A 13727-nucleotide genomic window follows, 5' to 3' on the forward strand; every position below is an offset into this window, starting at 1 on the left:
GGAGTCAAATTGGAAAACATAGGATTTGTTAGGAGTTCCCAAGAATTCTTAGGTTTTCTTATCATTTTATATCTACCAAATTCTTAAGTAATCCAATGTTTTTCTGAGTTGGAATACTTTGGAAAACATGGGCGGTATTGGCCCCACAATCCAATGTTTTCCTAAGTATTCCGAACTGAATCTGGATGCAAAATTCCTATCTTTTCCTTTGTATTCCTAGATGGAAAACATTGGATTTTTACCCATTGGAGTCAAATTGAAAAACATAGGATTTGTTAGGAGTTCCCAAGAATTCTTAGGTTTTCTTATCATTATATATCTACCAAATTCTTAAGTAATCCAATGTTTTGCTGAGTATTCAGTGATAAAGTGTTCACCAGAATGCATGTGAACGCACTGAGACAAATTTACAGACAACATGTCTTGTTTTAAGTTGCACATGTCGTAGAAAACCATTTGATATCAAAAGGTACATCATAACTTTCTTGTTTAAAAATAAAAATGTCAACCACTATTATGAAAAAAATTAGTCAACAAGAAAATAGAAAACACTTTCTTGTAAGCTCCAGTTTTACGCAACCAATTCCATTTCATCATGAAATGTAGATTACTTTTCTTAATTAAGGATTAGTCATTTAAAACAAATATATTATAATACATTACAAAATCAGCTATTCTTTCATACCAACATATGTTGTTGGTTACATTTCTAAAAGAACAAATACTCAATTGCATTATTTAAAACATAACTGTTGGCGAAGGTCTTTAACACCATGATCAATCTAGAGTAAACTGCAAGTCCTTTTTCTGCCTGTGATACGCACAGAACAAGATAAAAGTACTCCTACTGTTTAACCAAAATGAACATTTTTTTCATTATGTATTAAAATTATAAGTAATGCTCACATTTTACTGCTTTTATGCTGTATGAACGCAGTAGGGTAAGCAAGCAAATGACCCAAGATGCTCTAACATGCTTTATGAAATTCACTCACATGCCCTTCTACGCTCTTACAGCATAAACGCAAGTAAAACAGTTATCTCTCCTTAATTATATCATTATATTTTTCAAACATGTACTTTTAACCAATGTGCATGAAAACATGGATAAAAAATTCAAACTAACACAGTTTATAAAGTTATTGTATTTAAGAAACAATAAATATCACCTGTACATTAATGGTTCATAAAGGTCATTCTGGAGTTTAAATGCATAGATATTAATGACTTAATTTTTGGCATCAGCAGGCTAGACTCACAGTTTTGTATTTACTGATAAAATTAGTTATACAGTTGTTATTTTTTATTCTAGACAGCGTATTAATTGATTCGCATTTGTCATTTTCCATGTATGGAGCTTCTTTAGTCCATCAAATTAATATCCATGTCAGTGACGTCAAGCGTGTGCTTTTTGAGAATAACATGAACTATTCAAGAATGACAATTTGGACAAATCATGTTCATGAACTCCCACTTAGTTAATGAACTTGACAGTTAATGAACATGATTTTTTCAAAATGTCATTCATGAACTAAGTTCATGAATAAGTAAATGAAGGATGATAATTTCATCATTACTACATGTCCATTTATAACAGTTTAAATTTTTTATGACACTTAACACAATTAGAAATGAGCCATTGAATTGCTCATTTCAGTCCTTGACATTTACATCTAGTCTCTGTAGACAGGTCCGTTTTCCTTATACACTTGATGAGGAAACGCATCTGCGAAAATATTTTTTGCAGTCATTCTTCTTGTGCTTGTTTTTGTTGAAGTGATCTTTTCTTAACTCTGGAAGCTTTTGTCTGAGACTTTGACATCGCATCTTCCAACCTGAAAAATATTTCTTTTTTTATTTGTACTGCCAATAGTTTCCAATTTCTAACGGCAAGTTATCAAATCAGTGCAAATTAAGATTTCAATGTCACGTGGAATATAAATTAATGATATATTATTTTATTTGTTCGAACCAAAGTGCTCAAATATATTAAGTCTGATTTTTTTTCAAGATTCTTAATAGTGTTTGTCCGTTACAAATAAAATCCACTCCACACATCCACAATATTGTTTTCAAAATCAATGTGCATTGAAAAATAGTCTACTCACTGATGGATTTGGCAATTTACAGCTTTGAATGTTTTTCTCCTTCACTGGTTGATTCTTTTGTGGACTGATGATTTCTTTGTTAGCTCCTTAAGGCCGGCTAAAATAGACGAAACATCATTTCAGACACTAAACTATAATTTGCTTGCATAGTGGTTATTTAAAAGGTCAAGGGTCAGCAGCGATGCAAAAGCCCATTGAAGGACCACAATTTAAAATGTTAAAAATATCAATTTCTACTTAGTTTTGAGGTTCAATATTTCACAAGCATGACTCATACCCATTTATCCATTGCAACATGGAAATCTTACCATGTGCTTTAAAAATAGTCTACTCACTGATGGATTTGGCAATTTACAGCTTTGAATGTTTTTCTCCTTCACTGGTTGATTCCTTTGTGGACTGGTGATATCTTTGTTAGCTCCTTTAGGCCGGCTAAAATAAATGAAACATCATTTCAGACACTAAACTATAATTTGTTTGCATAATGGTTATTTATTTGACAAAATATAATAAAGAACTCACAACATTGTTGAATAGGTAGTCTGGGGCATTTTGACATAAAAAAACAAAGTGATAAGCAATGTCAACAGACTTTTTTGAATAAATGTGAAAGTTTTTTTGATCCAAAATATTAATTAATCTTTTATTGTAAAATTTGTTAACTCCTTACTACCCCAAAACATGTTGCCAATAATATATGTTTCACACCCCTAAAGGATCGTTCCTCAAAACTATATAAAACATGGACTTTTTAAACGTTTTAGTTTTTGACCTTCCCCACCCACTTTTCCATCGCTGCCGACCCTTTATGGCAATTGATTCTTTTTCTAGACAAAATTAGCTTACATACATTAAGAAACAAATATAATAGCTGTTAAAATATATAACAATGAAGTATTAGCTGTACGCGTAAGTCACAAACATTCATTTAACTGTGTTTCTACACAAACGTATTTCGTACGTTTGTCGCGAAAATGTATTACAAGAAAACATATTTGCTCATTACTTCAAAATGTTGCTATGTTATTTTAAACAATAATGTTAGCGTAAAAGATCGTTATAAAAGTAATTGAATTACACCCCTTACTTCGCTTGAACTTACCTTAAATAAACGAAACAACACTTCAGTTTATTTGGCGCATTATTTCGACAAAAATAGCGGGAGTTCGAAATTACCTCCGCCAGTGAAGAGCGTTTCGTCTTAAATGCGTAACCGTTAGAATATATAGCTACGTTAGAATTTTTATTTTTTAGTAAATATTTGAGAGACAATCAATTACAAGCAAATCAATTGCATTTTTCCCCATTCTCAGAGACCATGGTCCATCTAATTTTATTTCTAATTATTAAAGACGTAAGCGAAACCGGAAGTTGGAAGAAAAACTCTGGACATCGCCTTGCGTCATTGTCAATGATTGTAGGGTCGTTTAAGTTTAGTGAACCTTGAAAGAAGGTACATTTAACTTGTTTGGCAACTAATTAACCAGTGTTTACCACAGGTGCTCGTCATATTTGCCTGGATACAGGTATATTTATTTTTTTTAAATATTTTTTTTTTATTTTATTTTTTGTCAAGATAGTGAATATATATCATTTAAAACAATATTCCACAATTTTTCATGGAAAAAGTTAGTAATTTTTTTTTTTAAATGACATATATTCACTATCTTGACCGAAATAATAAAAATATAAAAAATATATAAAAAATTATAAAAATATATTACTGTATCCAGGCAATGTGACAATCACCTGTGAGTGGAACAATCCATGGCACCTTACATGATACATATGATATATGTGGTGCTTTAATTAAAATAAATTTAATTTTAATGTTCATGTTATTTTGATATGGATTTTTTTTTAAGCATGTTATTTATTTTTTTATTTATAATCTTTAGGTTATGACTGGGCCAATAGTGTTACTCTAAATGCAACAGTCAGTTGTAACCACAGTTACCTCAACTATCTGCCTGTTGCTGATGCATCTTATTATATTCTGCTGGTCGTCTCATCTTTTAAATGGTTAAACAGTTCATCACATTCATTTAATTTCGATGATTCAAGTTCAAGAAGTTAGGTTCATGAAAATACCTCATCAACTGATGTTTTGATGAATTCTGTGCAACAGGTGATAACAAAATACTACTCACTCACAAATATCAATCAATACCATTGGTAAACATTAGACATTATATTGAAAAAAATCTGAAAAAGGAAACTGTTGAATTCTTATAGAGTAAGTTGTCCTATGTGCTCAATGTCATGATACTAAATTCCTAACTCATCCAAATGTTTGGATTTTCATGTTACAGAAAAATGGTTGCATTTCTAAGTAATGACAACTTTTTCCAATTCAGAAAAGCTAGGATAAGTTTGGATTATTATTCCAATCTTTTCCTTTCTTTTCCAATATAAATATCCAAAGAAGTCTTAAGAATTCTTTGGATTTGTTAGGATTGTCTATTCCAAAGAATTCCAATGTTTTGCAAATGAGAAAACATTGGTATTTGCTAAGAAATCATAGGAATGGTTAGGATTTGAAAAAACATTGAAATAATTTCTGCATGGGTTTGATCCAACATGCAATTTTAAAGCAAAATGGTAGGGTATCAGTAGTTTATGCTATATATTTCTATGCAAAACATCAGTGAAAAAAGTCACCTCTGGGTGGAGCTCATTTTGACATTGATTTGAGCACTATTTGAAAACAACTTTGTAGAGCATCATATTAGTCTTTACTTAACAAAGATGGATAGGTTATATATAACTTATGTATTACACAAATTAGGTTTATTCATGCTAAGGGAGCGCCAGCAACGGCGGTAGACCACAATAAGTGACTTCATTATCAAAGACATGTAACGCAGGTCCTCATTATTGGCTGCAAAGCGATCATTTAACTACATGTATAAACAACATTTAAGTTACTGTAGTTAGTTTATAAAACAACTCACATTGTAAATACTCTCATGAGTACTTTAATGTCGAACAGTCATAATCAATCAAAATTAATACCTTTCTAACAACGAATCTGAAAATATACTGGTTTGAAATAAAAGCCGTCAAAATGAATTTTAAAACAACTATTACCCTAGATACTCCTACGTACTACAAGGCAAGTTTCCAAACGCAGTAAATGATTTATATAGTTCTGAAAATAAAGAATCTCATAAACCTTTCTATGCTTGGCACATAATCAATGTTGGCCAATGCTGGGTGACAGTAACCTGGCATTTCATATGCCTTCCGATTTGTACAAAAAAGTCTCTGTCTATAATCTGTCTTTAAATGGCTTTTATGAGTATTCTGAAACTGATTTGCCTGATGGTCAGAAGTGATATACCAAATCAGGAACACAGATATAAAGTACAATGTTTTGCCTAGAATTATGTCTAGAATTGTGAGAGACCACCAGTGAGTCTTGGAAAGGAGTTTCTTAATGTGTATTTACATCAACACTTAAAAAGCAAGAGAACTGCGGACCAAACACCAAAGCCCACCTGTTGTTGTTTTCAGTCAACCAAGGGACATAATTCAACAATTATTACAGTCAGAGTTAATGGCCTTGCTATGTATGTGTGTATTGTCTCTTGCAACATGTGTACCAAGTTTCTTATCAATGTCAATAGATTTTAGAGTAATGGCCAAGCTTAGGTTACTGTTTCTGCATATCAGCCAACACCAACAACAATGCTTAGCACATAATGAATAGTACACCATTACTGTTTTCGATACACACAGGCAAATACATCACTAGAAAACAACTCAACCAAGATGTTTCAGCTAACATAGTCCTCTATGAAGGTCAAGATCATGCTTGAATGCATGGTTATGGTAAAACATTTATAGTAATAAGAACAAAAAACAGTATTGTTTTCATAAAACTAAGAATTATACACACTTCTAGATCTTACTGACTTCTGGCATCAATTTCGCAATAGGAAAACAATAGCTGTTACAAACATGTGAATACCAACACACTATTTGTCTCCATAGGCCAAGTGACGAAACTCATAAATGAATATAGTAAGAGTTATGGGCTTTTAAATTCACATGTTTTTTGTGTGCATTGTCATAGATAACTGTTATTTAAGTACCAAGTTTCATGACTGACCAGGGCTGTTGCAGGATGGCAACACCAAGGATAACACCAGTGCTTTGGCATACCTTGACTATTTTTTTTTTTTTAAACAACACTTTTTTTTATTAGACTACATAATTTAAGTATGATGTTGTACAAAAAAATCATTTTAACAAAAAAGCTTGACATACTCAGCAAAGACAATAACTTCAATTATAACAAATGTAGTTTGCCATGAAGTTAATTGTAATCAATAAAACAAGATAATTTGGAATTAACTTGGTACTAAACTAGTTTGTGTTTAGTACAGGAAATGATAGTAAATACCAGTCTCAGCTAAAAGGTGACTGGCTGAATCTGCCAACTAAAGCATTGGTCTGTTGGCAGGAAAATGGAGGGACCAATAACCTTGAAGGACATGCAGTGCCTGCACAAATTGCCCTTGAAATAACAGAATTTTGTTACGAAATAGTACATCTCATTTCTAAATCAATGTCTGCCAGATACAGGCAAGTGGAGACACCATGCAGTTGATGATGCTGTTTCATTGGTATACATAAAGGGGAATAACTCGAACAGTATATGCAAGTTGAGCACGGTATTAAATGTGCATTGCAGCATGAAAACTTAATGTTAACTTACTTCATGAAACTGAGAAAACACAGCATTCAGGTCTTAATTGAATAACATATACAAGGAAACTAACCTGATAAAACAATCCAGAATAAAACTGTCATCTTTCTCGGACTTTCACCAAGTATTTGATCACATCATTTCAACATCTGAAAGTAAATGCAAACAGATTTTTACTGATATGGAAGTATCATTTATGGCATTAACCTTTTGTATATTTTTTAATAAAAAATAGCACACAATTATGAACACTTTCACACACAAGGATATACTTCCATGCTGAAAATGAACATTTTTTCTGTATTTTGCAAAGTGTATTTAGAAGCTAATGAACAGTGAGAAAGTACACTCAAACACAATGACGACATTTGAACAATCTTGTTGGGGTATTGTTTTACATATTTGAAAAATAAATAAATGAAAACCTTTACCTTGTTGCAATTTTTTTAAGGACCAAAAAAGGCTGACAAATATCTTACAAGTAGAGGATTATGCCAATCAATGAACCATATAACAAATATGCCGCTGTTCAGACTAGGAGACAAAAGATAATGTTAATGTTTCATATTGAGTTGTCTCATTGTTCATAATTGATCATCATAAATAAACCTGTATGACAACTGACGGTCTTGTTCCGAGAATGTTTGTTATAAATATCGCCTTTATTATGAAGTCATATCCATATACATATATAGACAGAATGTAGATCTTCTGTGTAAAATGTCTTTAGGAGTTAATTTCTTACAATGAAAGAAGTCTTTTAATATGAGACATATAATTATACATGTAGACAATACTAAAGTTCATGATTGCATCAACAATTATAATATTCTGATTCAGACTTTTCCCCCTATAACTAGCTGCCATATACATGTAGGATAGAAAATGAGGCCACATGTGTTAATAATGTTTTTTCTATCGTTTGACCTAGTAACCTAGTTTTTGTACTCAACATGACCCAATAACAAACTGATATAAAGACAGTCATTTTTAATATGTCAGTTTGTTTTCTGATTATCAAATGAGATATAAAGTGATTGTTTTTTGTTTACAAAATATTTCTAATATTTAACCTATTGACCCTGGTTTTCAACCAATCATGACCAATAAACAGAACTCCAGAAATTATGAATACTATTGGATCTGTTATAAGGTGGTTAAATTATATTTCTAAAATAAATTTCGGTTTACACTCAATACATCTTTTTCTGATTTGACCTACTGACCTACTTTTTAACACTGAAAACCATGGCATTTAATTTTGAACGAAATTTTAAACTCAATATCACTCTGACAAAATTTCCAATGAGACCTACAGTTCAACAAAAAGGTGATAGACAAAAGACAGTCACAGAGCTTAAAAAAGCACAACATACTACACTTTTGGATATTCCATGAAGAAAGTAAAAACATACCAGTTCTAAATTTTTCTCAAGGAAATAACCGATTACCTACATGTAATTTAAAAAAATAATATATATATATATATATATATATATATATATATATATATATAACAGTGCAGATCAAGACAGGTATTCCTTTTACATCATTTCTTTACTTATCTTATTTCCAAAGTTAAACTCTCACTGTTCACTTGATACAATAACTAATAATATCTGAAATACTAAACTTTCATTGATATTATTAAATATTATTAAATACACATTCTTTAATTCTAAAATCACTTACACATTTTTTAATATTTTACTACGAAAAATCAACTAAAGTTAGGAAATTACTGAAGCTTTAATGGTATGAATACCTGGGTCCAGACTTTTATTTAATTAAGGTCTTATACATAAGTACATTGTCTAAACACATGAAATCATCCCGTGTATGTCAATGTATGTAAATAGTAAGTGCATTAAACCCCCATACATTTTGTATAACATCCACAAGGTAAAGAATATAGTATTGTTGTACAAGATATAAACATATGTATGATTATTATACACTAATGTTGCAGTATGGGACTGACAGTATGGCACACAGTATTGTTATGAGATTTAACAATATTGAGAAGAATTATTAAGAATAGCATGATGTATACAGGGTTCTCAAAACGTTTGAGTTGAACAGGCCAAATTGAATTTGTAACAGGTTTTCTAGGGGGGGTGGGGGGGGGGGGGGGGGTGAAAAAATTAAATAAAAAAAGCACTTATAATTCGAAAATACATACATATTTTGCGAATCCTAAAAGTTCATTTATATTTGCAGTGAATTCAAACATTTCGGCCGTGATTTGAAGTTTCTCACACGACGATTATTGACTATAATTTTTCCGATAATCTAACAAGTCTTGATGCAGTAGCGGTAAACACGGTAGATGGTTAACTAGCCTAGAGAAAATGGGTTCATACGGTATTCGACTGACCGATTTAAATACAATACATTGCCACGTGACTTTAATCTCAAGTTTAACTTATTAACACAGGTATTGAACTGTGTTGTATATGTCGGCTGCATATCAAACGGAAAAATGTGGTGTGTTCTTGCTCTGACATCACAAAGTGAATCGTTTGATCTGCAGCCGGCAAACACGACACATTGCAATACATGTGTTAATTAGTTATCCTTTCGCAGCTGTTTGTGATGGGATGGGACTTGTATTAGGCGAAATAAATAACAATTGATTATTGCAGATTAATTATTATAACGATTAATGAAATGTTAATAAAACCTGCCATTTAGCCTGTGCATACGCAAAGCCTTATCATTAATACATAAGTAAAAAGTAAGTTTTATTTCGGACGTGGGAAAAAATTAACTCGGCGAACATTATCAGAAATATTTGCATTATACAGTCAGCTAAATGTGTCTCCTATGATCTACCAAGTTTTTGGACCGATTACACCCATCTGCAATCACGGCCAATTAGAAGATATCGAGTGTTCATCGTAGCAAAACATCTATTTTTAGCAGATGGTTGCGTTAATCTGATGGTTATAATTTTGCCACTTTATTGGGGTGTCTATGTTTTTGACATCGGCAATGTTTTCTTCTAAGAGGTAACCGTAACTTCGCATGCGCAAATTATGGAGAATTCTTACCAATACGATTTCGAACTTGAAGACTCTTACATATATGCCGAAGTAAGAATAGATCATCAGTATTAAATATGTCAGAAAAAAATGTGACTTTATGGTTTCTACAACAATTCTAACCAGCTGATTTCTGGTTTTAACCGGTCAGATAGGCCGGCGGCCGGTTCATTTTGAGAACCCTGCGTATACATAGTGTTTGTTTTAAATAATTGCTGAGTCTTAGCTCACATTTATCAACAGACTTTTATAAAAGCAAAATATAAACAGATTACACCTGTTTGAAGTTTTACACCTACCCAGTCCACTGATGTATAATTTCAAGTGTTGATTAATCCATATCCTGAGATTATCACATAATATAACCATTACTTTCAGTTTAACAACATCATCAAAGATAGTTACCTTTAAATGGAGCAATGCAGATCATCAGCTATTAGGTAATGTTGAAAATCCAATAAGTATTGCCATGTAAACACTAAATGAAACGAAAAAGAACTAAATTATTTAATCCAATTAAAATCAACAACACTTGTATCCTTCCTCTACATTTCTTTCATCACCAAAACATTCTTAAAAATTACCAGTAAGCATTTTAATTGAAAATCATAGCTTTTTAAATCCCCACTATTGATCTCTTTACCTTTTTATTAAAGTATAAGATCATAATATCTACTATTATTAATACAAATACATTTTTTTATCAGATTACACTGAAGATGAGACAGAAACTTGACAAAGGCTCATACAATGACTATCTGACTTCACACTGTGGATCTCTCCCATAGGGACGAACAGGAGATACTGGCACTCGATATAGGTTCACCCAATGATCATCTCCCAGTCATTTCACTTTTCCCACATTGTAGGAACCTGTGAATTCATTGGAGACCTGCTGTAATTATACAATATGATAATATGAACTTATTTTATTATATGATTACCATCATTATGAAATAATGGAAAGATAATCATCAAACAGTTGGGGGGAAATATCAAACCAGAAATGAAATACTGAAATTACTCAATAAAAATCACATAATTAAGATACAACTACTGGTATAATTGATATATCTTTTACTAAATGTAAATATTTTTTTCTGCTGTTGCTGTGATCATCAGCAATAACAACCAACACCAACACAACCACAATCACTATCTGACTACCCCCATCAACACCACCATCTCCACTAAATCAACCATCATCACCATTGACCACAACCATCATCATTAGCAGCAGCAGCAACAGCAGTGGTAGCATCATCAATCACAATAGGTATTATCCGAAAAAGTCACTCTTTTACCACCACAAAAAGCAATTTTATCTCATCTGATCATTTCAATAATTGATATATTTTTACATTTATGTCATACTACATGTAGTTTTATGTTGTAATAAATAAATTGACTGAGAGACACACCAAGTAGGAATTAGAAGAGATGTCCGGGGAATAAAGATGACAAGAACTGACTTTAGTGTAGAAATGTCTCAGGTAAACTGTCACCTGGGCTAAGAAAGCATGGGTACAAAAACTCGGAAGATTAGTTGTGTTTTACACAAGCTAGTTTAGAATGATAGTTTCCTTTAAAATAGTCTTATCTTTGTCCAGTAAATAGATATCATGGCTTGTCTGGCTTGTGTTGATATGTAAGCTTATATTTTATGATAAGCCAGGGAAGCCAGGACAAAAAATAATAAAGGTGTAAAATATAGTGAAAACAGTCAGATGTAAGAATTTAGTGTTTGCTTAAGAATTAAGATATGACTGGTAAGCTATTAAACTTTGCAAAGGGAAAAAACGAATTGAAATTAATATTGTAAAAATCATCAAGATACAAAAGTTAGTGAAATAAAAGAATTCATGAAAAGAGAAATATATTTTTCATGTTAAATATATGTGATAGTTAACAATTTAATGAAATGCACGAGTTGGTATATTTGTAATTTTTAAATAAAAATTATATTTTTTATTGAATATATAGAGGTTATTATATCTGTTGATTTCAATGTAAGATCACATTTTATTTCAAGGGTGTCATAAAATCCTTTGATCATTTTAAAGCTACATTTTCACTCACTGCTTATTGCCACTCATGAAAATGTTGAAATTACAATTAATGATCACAAGATTCTTTGAAGCTCATTTTCAGAGATTTGTTGGTATTTTAATTTATTTTTCTTAGTTTGCAATGAAATATCAAAAATATACTTCGCTGTTGTTGTTTTACTGACAAAATTCATTATTTCTCCATTATAACGCATAAACAGATTTGTAATATTTCATAATGCAAAACATATTATATAACCATAATACAAGTATGAATTATAAGCTCTGACTAAAAGCTGGAGAGAATATAAATCCAGAGATAGCATTGTTTCCTTTAATTATCCTAATTACAGGTATATATTCACAAGGTATTTATTACTGGGTTAATTACTGAGGTGAGTCCTTGATGGGAATTACACAGGGGGAAGAATTTAGCTGGTATCAATATGTTCATTAAATATCATTCAATGTTGTGTAATGATGGCAGAAGTAAATTACTGTACTAGCCTGAATAATGGGTGAGGTTTTAAGTTGCTATGAAAATATTTTGTTAACAAATCTTTACCAATAAACTACATGTGATGTACCAGGAATGAAGAACTCAATAACTGGATGTGCAACCATTATGCATATATGTGAATATTTATAATCAGGAAGGATGGTCGCTTTATAATATGATGTTGCAATAATTCCTACGTTGCAATTATTCGGAATAGCAACAATAAACAGAAACATTTATGAGCTAAAAGCATTTAAAAGGTTTCACTGCAATGTTTCTGTGGTATTAATAGATCAATTCATTTAATTAACAGTTTATTACAGCAGGGACCTGTAACAAACTTGGACTAATAACAATATTTCTCCCAGATTACAGAAAATAGATTTTAATCAATATTACAAATTTTAATATTGTTTCAACAAAAAGTGAAATCCCTGAGGAAACTTTAATGCTTAATAATCTTGTCAAAGATTTGGGGGAATATGGGGAATTAAATGAACACTCAATCATTGTTTTGTTATCATGCTGCTATTTCAGCTTTTAGACACTTAAACATCATGAACCAGTCACTAGGACAACACCAATTTGCACTGTTTTCACTGTCCCAGAAACAAAACAAATGCAGGGCTTAGGGATTTCCATTTACACCGTTACAGAGTGTGTAACCATTAGTTAAGGCCATTTTTTTTTATTAATTGGTTAACAGATTTTTTTGAAAAAAAAAAGAAAAAAAAAGGATTTCATACTCATACTAATTCTTTTACATGTATTTTTCATAGCGTTTGTGGCGAAACCAAAAGATCAAAATAACAACGAACAGGAAAGACATGTTCATAGATACATATGAATGATATTTGAATTGCAAAAGAATGTTTTGATTTCTATGCAACACAATGTCTTCAATGCCTCAATATTATAATGAATATTGATATTATGCTCAAATGCTCAACTTTGTCATACACATATGTTTGGCTTTATAGTCCAATTTTCTCTCCTACAAATTAATGTAATAATTATATAAGCATTTTATACACTTCCACCTTATAATAGTGTCACATTTTAAGCCAATATTATTACAAACTTTCAGTTTTACTGTCACTTTTTGTTGATGTTTTTTGAAGCACATCCTGACTGCAAGAGTTTTTCTATTTTCAACACTATTTCCACATATCAACCTTACAATGAATATGCCTGTGTCTCCTTATTGCTGGGCACAACTACTTCTCAACAGAAAAAGCACAACAAATTTCACTCACTCAATCATTAATTAAATGGAATATGAAATGTAAATAATAACATGAGCTGTCACAGAGA

General features: G+C 31.3%; 1 protein-coding gene across 1 annotated transcript in view; it reads right to left on the bottom strand.

Moving 5' to 3' along the window:
• The window catches only part of LOC128228029 (uncharacterized), a 93566-nt gene extending 83231 nt beyond the window's left edge, over nt 1–10335 (bottom strand). The window contains exons 1-2 of the mRNA XM_052939061.1: nt 10272–10335; nt 6896–6971 (exon numbers count right to left, since the gene is read on the bottom strand). The gene's annotated coding sequence lies outside the window, so the exon portion shown is untranslated. The remainder of the gene's footprint in view (nt 1–6895; nt 6972–10271) is intronic.
• Between the last annotated feature and the right edge of the window lie 3392 nt (nt 10336–13727).

Source organism: Mya arenaria, chromosome 3, assembly GCF_026914265.1.
Source record: "Mya arenaria isolate MELC-2E11 chromosome 3, ASM2691426v1".
NCBI classification, from domain to species: domain Eukaryota; kingdom Metazoa; phylum Mollusca; class Bivalvia; order Myida; family Myidae; genus Mya; species Mya arenaria.